The sequence below is a fragment of the Anas platyrhynchos genome, chromosome 2, assembly GCF_047663525.1.
Source record: "Anas platyrhynchos isolate ZD024472 breed Pekin duck chromosome 2, IASCAAS_PekinDuck_T2T, whole genome shotgun sequence".
NCBI classification, from domain to species: Eukaryota; Metazoa; Chordata; class Aves; order Anseriformes; family Anatidae; genus Anas; species Anas platyrhynchos.
Window position 1 is genome coordinate 131,500,001 of NC_092588.1, and position 6,733 is coordinate 131,506,733.

Consider the following 6,733-nt stretch of genomic DNA (forward strand, 5'->3'; position numbering starts at 1 on the left):
AGTTGATTATTTTTCCATTAACCTTATGTACCTTAACCAGGGTACACAAAACTAAAGTCACTCTTAGAAATCCCCAAACTTGCTAAATGAATGCAGATAATTTTTGCACTTATCTGCTGCTAGAAGGGGGGAACCAAGAAGAAAACTGCAGGGTAAGGAGTGCTATTGGATACCAAACCAGGCTCAAGGGCTAGCTTTCCATCTCCTGTGACCAAGGTCCAGAAGAAAAAAAAAGAAAAAAGGAAAAAAAGATAAATTGTATTTCAACGACTCTTTCTTTTTATGAGAGAAACGGAAAAACTGTTAGCTGCTTGGTGACTTTTCACTCTTTTGAGAGATACCCCAAGGAATCATGTACTGAATTTTAATTAAGTAATGCTTTGAGGTATACTTCTTCCTGATAAACTTAAGAATAGTGGTTTGAAGGAACATAAAACTTAAACTTTTAGTAATTTATTTTGGTATTTTAAATCACTCCTTTTTCTACCATCCATAAGACCATACAAGATCTATATTCCTAAGATATCCTTAGCACAGGAGCTTACAAAATTGTCTGAAGCATGTTAATGTTTTAAATATAATTCAACACAAAATAATTAGATACTAAAATTAATTGTTTTATATTTTGTTTTTAAATAACATTTGGACTATAACAGAGCTTTATAAGTCAGCTTATAAAGAAAGTCAATAATTTTGGTTCTTTTAAATTTTTCAGCACTTACTGATATTTATTACTTGACTTCTTATGTATTTTGTGATCAGTATCTACCTGGGTTTTGCATATATGCATCAATTCACCACATGCTTATGTAGTTCTGTGTGACCCAATAAAACATTACTTGCCTTAAAATAGTAAAACTTGCTGATCTACCTAATATCTCCAAAGTCAGTGTAATCAGTGAAAGGAGTTATCTTTATTGATGCCTATTCTGATATTAGGAACAGCTTTTATGAAAATAGTAAATATATTTTGTTAACTTTCAATTTAAAATTCTACCATAATAGAAAATGTACAAGATTGTATTAACAAATACAGTGTGTATTAAACAAGTTATTACCTGTTTAATAAAAAATCCTATTTGCCTTCTTTGTCTCAGGTATTTGGATTAACACTGGAGAACACAGGAAGCTGTATGGCAGAACAAGACAAATATGCAACACCTTTACCACTGTACGTTGCCTTTTTCCCATACATAGCTCATTCCAGACCCACAGCTCTCCATCCTTGTGCATCTTGATTCTGTCTCAGTGCAATTTCTGTTCCCTGCCAACTGCAGCAAATATTTATGCTGCCCAGATGCACTCTGTATGTCTTTTTTTTTTTTTTTTTTGAGCCTGACAAGGATACAGAGAAAACAGCGTGCCATTATGGCTCAGCATAAAAGGCTCAGGGACACTGCAAAGCCCCCAGAGCTGCTGCCTCATCACATATGAGCAGGCAGAGGCAGGCGTGTCCTTCTGGCACAAAGCGTGGCTCCACAGCTGTGAATTAGCAGCTGGAGAATGGGCTGGCAGGTGGCCAGAGGAGCCAAGGGTCTCTGGCAACTTGTCTGGGGTGCGCTTACACGACAAAAGGGACTGTAATCTTTACTCATTTTAAATTGCTTTGCTTGACTCAAATTAGCTAATGTGAGCTGAAATATTGGGAGTTTTACTTGGAGATCAGACCTTGCATTACAATCTATATGGAAACTGCTGTTTCACTTCGGTTTCTAACCAAATTAAAGCACAGATGCTTTGTCTTCAGTGTAATTTCAGCAGTGCTATTAGCGTAGATTTGACTTGTCCTTAGACTATTTTGAATAACCACCTAATCAGGCTAAGATTGCCCTACTTTGGACTTAGGGATTTTCGTATAAACTTATTTTTTTCTCAAATTAAACATTTATCCTGCTGTTAGCTAAATGCTTAGAAATTGCTTTAAAAACTGACCAGGGAAGACTAGAAATAGAGAAAATATATCTGCCTAGCAAGAAACAAAATGAAATGTATTTCACAGTTGTTGAACCCACTTTAACACAGAAAATTACATGTTTTCAGGTTGTCACATTCAGAGGCATGTACTTCTTCTGAGATAACACATTTTACTGCATTTAGTATGTAAATTGAGCAAAAAGAACTTGGTAGTGGTTCTTAACTATAAGGAAGGATGGAAAAAAGGTTATTTGGGAAATGATTTAATCTCATCATATCAAAGGGACTTTAAAGATCATCTAGCTCTAACCTTCCTGCCATGGGCAGGGATGCCATCTCCTGAGTAAAGAATTTCCTTTTAACATCTAATCTAAATCTCCCTTCTATTAGTTTTAAAACATTCCCCCTTGTCCTATCACTATCTGTCTGTGTGAAAATAAGCCCCCTTTAAGTACTGAAAGGCAGCTATAAGGTCTCCCTGGATTCCTTCAGGCTGAACATCCCCAGCTCTCTCAACCTGTCTTCAAAGGAGAGGTGCTCCAACCCTCTGATCATCCTCTGGACCCACTCTAACATCTTTCTTGTACTGGAGTCCCCAGACCTGGACACAGCACTCCAAGTGGGGCCTCACAAGGGCAAAGCAGAGGGGGACAATCACCTCCGTTGACCTGCAGACCACTCCTCTGTTGATGCAGCACAGTATGCAGTTGGCCTTCTGGGCTACAAGCACGCATTGCTGGCCCATGTTGAGCTTTTTATCCACTGGAACTCCCAAGTCCTCCTCCACAGAGTTGCTCCCAACAGGTTTTTCTCCCAGTCTGTACTCATGTCTGGGATGCCCTGACCCAGGTGCAGCACCTTGACTTGTTGAACCTTATTAGATTCACATGGACCCACTTTTCTAGCTTGTCCAGGTCCCTTTGGATGGCATCCCTTCCTTCTGGTGTATCAACTGCACCACTCACCTTGGTGTCATCTGCAAACTTGCATTTAATCCCACTGTCTATGGCATTCATAAAAATATTAAATGGCACTGGTCCAAAACGGACCCCCTGAGGGACACTGTTCATCGTTGGCTTCACCTGGACATTGAGCCATTGACCACAACTCTCTGGCTGTTGCCATCAAGCCAATTCCTTCTCCATCAAATATTCCATCCTTCAAATCATTCTTTCTTCAATTTGGAGATCAGGATGTCATGTAGGACTGTGTAAAAGTCCTTACAGAATTCCAGATATATGAGATTGTTTGGTCTTATCTTGTTGACTGACGCAGTTACTCCATCATAGAAAGCTACCAGATTTTCAGGCATGATTTGCCCTTGGAGAAGCCATGCTGGCTGTCTTGGATCACCTCCTTGTCTTACATATGACTTGACATTGCTTCCAGGAGGATCTGTTCCATGATCTTTCCAGGAACACTGGTCTGTAGTTCCCTGGGTCTTCCATTCTACTCGTTTTTATAAATGGGAGTGATATTTCCCCTTTTCTAGCCACCAGGGACTTCACCTGACTGACAGGACTTTTCAAATAGGATGGAGGGTGGTTTGGCCACATCAGCCGGTTCCCTGAAAACCCTGGGAGCATGTCATTTGGCCCCACAGACTATTTCAGTTTCATAAGATGGCCTCAAACCTCTGCTTTGCGGCAGGGACTTTCAAATGCCTTCTGCTTGTTTTCCATGCTGTGTGCATCGGTGTAGAGGCACTTCAGCTGGGCTATCTGTCACATTACCATTTTTGAGGAACCTTCCTGGTGTTCCCTGTTTTTTCTCTGTCACTCAGAAGTACATAGAATCATAGAATGGTTTCAGTTTGGGTTTGAAGGGACCTTAAATATCATCTAATTCCGGCACCCCCCGCCTCCCCCCCCTGCCATGGGCTGGGACACCTTTCACCAGACCAGGTTGCTCAAAGATCCATCCAGCCTGGCCTTGAACACTTCCAAGAATGGGGCACCCACAACTTCTCTGTTTCACTGTCTCACCACTCTCATAGTAAAGAATTTCTTCTTTATGTCTAATCTAAATGTACCCTCTTTTAGTTTAAAGCCATTACTCCTTGTCCTCTTCCCCTGTTTAATCTAGTTTAAAGCTCTTCTAATAAGTCCATCCAGCCTGCTGCCCAGAACATTCTTGCCCCACCTGGTCACATGTGCCCCATCTGGTGTCAATATGGCCAGTCTCTTGAAAGTGCATCTGAGATTGTAGAACCCAGAACCCTGTGTGACAACAGCCACACATCCAGTCATTCATTTGATCCATTCATTTCCTTCTTCTCAGGTCCCAATTTCCAACTGGGAGGATAGAGGAGAGCACTACCTGTGCTCCTGATCCCTTCTGAGGAATATAAGGTCTCTTGATATTTCAGAGTTTCCTCTGAGCAGCCTCATTTGTTCTTACATAAAATAGTAGGGCATTGGTAGTAGTCTTATGGCTTTACCAGGTTTGGTAGCCTCTTAGTGATATCATGAATGTGGGCCCCCAGCAGGCAGCAAACCTCTCTAGAGAGATTGTGCAGATGGCAACACCCTTTGTGCTTTTTTTGGTGGCACTGGTTCTAATACAGTTGGTCAGCTGGACCAACTTTGTACAGTTGTCCTTTCCTGGGTCTTGACCATTACTCACACACTCTCCCTTTTCCAGCCTCACAGCATTTTATCTGTTGTGTAGGGGCCCTTCAAGGCAAGGGGGAAATTCCTACTGCTGCTCCAAGCAGAGATGAGGGTCCAGTCTCCCTTGCCTTGTGAGTCAGTCAAGTCTACTTTATCTGTGTAATACACAATGGCTATTTTAAAAGCTGGTGTTAAAATGCCTTTCTAGGAAAGCTCTGAAAACAAAGGTTATAGGATTGGTTTGGGTAATAATGGAGCGTGCAGTTTTTCCTGCTAGAATCCAGTTCCAGATGTTTGGGCAGTTCACATAAAAATTTACTTGACTGGTCTTTTTCATCCCTTGTAATTCACAGTCCCATCATTCAGCTGCACATGAAACTGTGCTTGCCCAGTCTTGCCTGGGACAACAGGATATCAGGATAGTCCTGTTGTGTAGAAAGCTTTCTGGAGGAGCAACACGTTGGAGCTGGTGATACTTGCAGCAGAGAACAGAGACCTGAGCAAACACCAGCACAGCAGTCACGGTTTCCTATTTACTTGAACCCCATTTACAAGGGTGTGCTCAACACATGTCCTTCTTCCACAACAGAAATCACAAGAGACTTCCTGTTCTCCACTGCTGCCAGCAGACAGCTGCAGGTTTTTCATGAAATATCCCCTGATGGGCTGTTAGAGAGATGCTAGGTAAAAGAGTATATAGAGATGAGCAGAAAAGAGAATTAAAACTCTTTAGAATGAACACTATGTTCACCCCGCTGGCTCTATGTGTTGGGGTCCATGTTACACTCTTTCATGATGCAGGCATGTGCATCTCAGCAGAACTCACATTACCTTGCATAAGAAATCTCTGATTCCAGACTTTCAAGCAGGTAAGGCCTTTCTTTCCTCAGCTATGATACTGAAGGCTACTATTCAGTTGTTATTATATTATGACTTTTCAACCATAATTTGTTCTGTTATTATTTCCTTTTTTTCTAGCTACACTGAAAGTTAGTACCTTCCTTTACCAGTTTTCCCGTTCCCATCATTAAAATGCATTGAAACATTATGACAAATATTGTATTATCAGAACCAGTACAATAATTTCCATGTTTCCTTTTTTTTTTTTTTTTTTTTTTTTTTTTTCCCTCTAGCATCTCTTCAGAGTTCAAAACGTATGTATGTATGTATATGTGATTATGTATTTATATATTCTGGAACTGACTATAATGCAACAATGGCAACTAGCTTATAAGAGCTGTAAAAGACTTGTAACTATCTCAAAACAACAGAAAACAAAAAACTGCTTACCCAGCCCTACAGCACCAATACAGTAAGCAGCACTACTGTGGGAATCATTTGTCATGGCTGACAGGAAACATCAAAAAGGAAGATTTGATGGAAGGACAAAAAAAAAATCCATGATGAATTATGCTTTTTTTTTTTTAATGAAAAAAACTATCATAAAATTCCAGAGACGCATTATGGTGTTATTAATTCAATTGATTTAATTTATTTGAGTATAACCATTTTAGTCATTAATGTTTAACTGCTCCATCTAAATTTTCAAAGCTTTGCATGCAGTAGAGTCTCACAAATCTTTTTAAAGTCAATGAAATCAGTGTTTCTAAATCCCAAGCAACTCTTTGAAAGTTTAGTTTTAGTTTATTTATGTTCAAAATCCCCATTTTTTTTGTTAATGAGGATGATATTGTACTGGAACACATTAGGAAGATGGGAGTGGTTTCATAAATAATCTCATCATTTTGGAGGGAAGAAAGGAAATAAGACAGAATTGCAACATACAGAGGAATTTCAGGTTTCTATACAAGTAGACAGACATTCAGTGTGTATTGACATTAAAGCCATATAAGAAATAGTATAATCGTTTGAAAAACAAATAATACTGAATATTTTCCCAGTTCTCCTCCAGCAATTCCATATCCCTAGATACCTATTTTAGTATTTATTTGCCTCTTACATAACATGAAACAGCCATAATAGTAAAAATAATACCCAAACTTCCTAAGCAGACTTCTTCTTTTTTTATTTTTATTAATTATTATTATTATTATTTTAATTCTCACAAATGTAGCATTTCTCTCAAAAGATTTGCATGTGGAACAGCAGGATTAACCAGAGTTTCTCTGTGTTAAGATCTCTGTGCATGAATCCAGGGAGAAGGAGGTGTGGGAAAGGTTACAGTGAGAACCTTGGCAGTGAGGCGA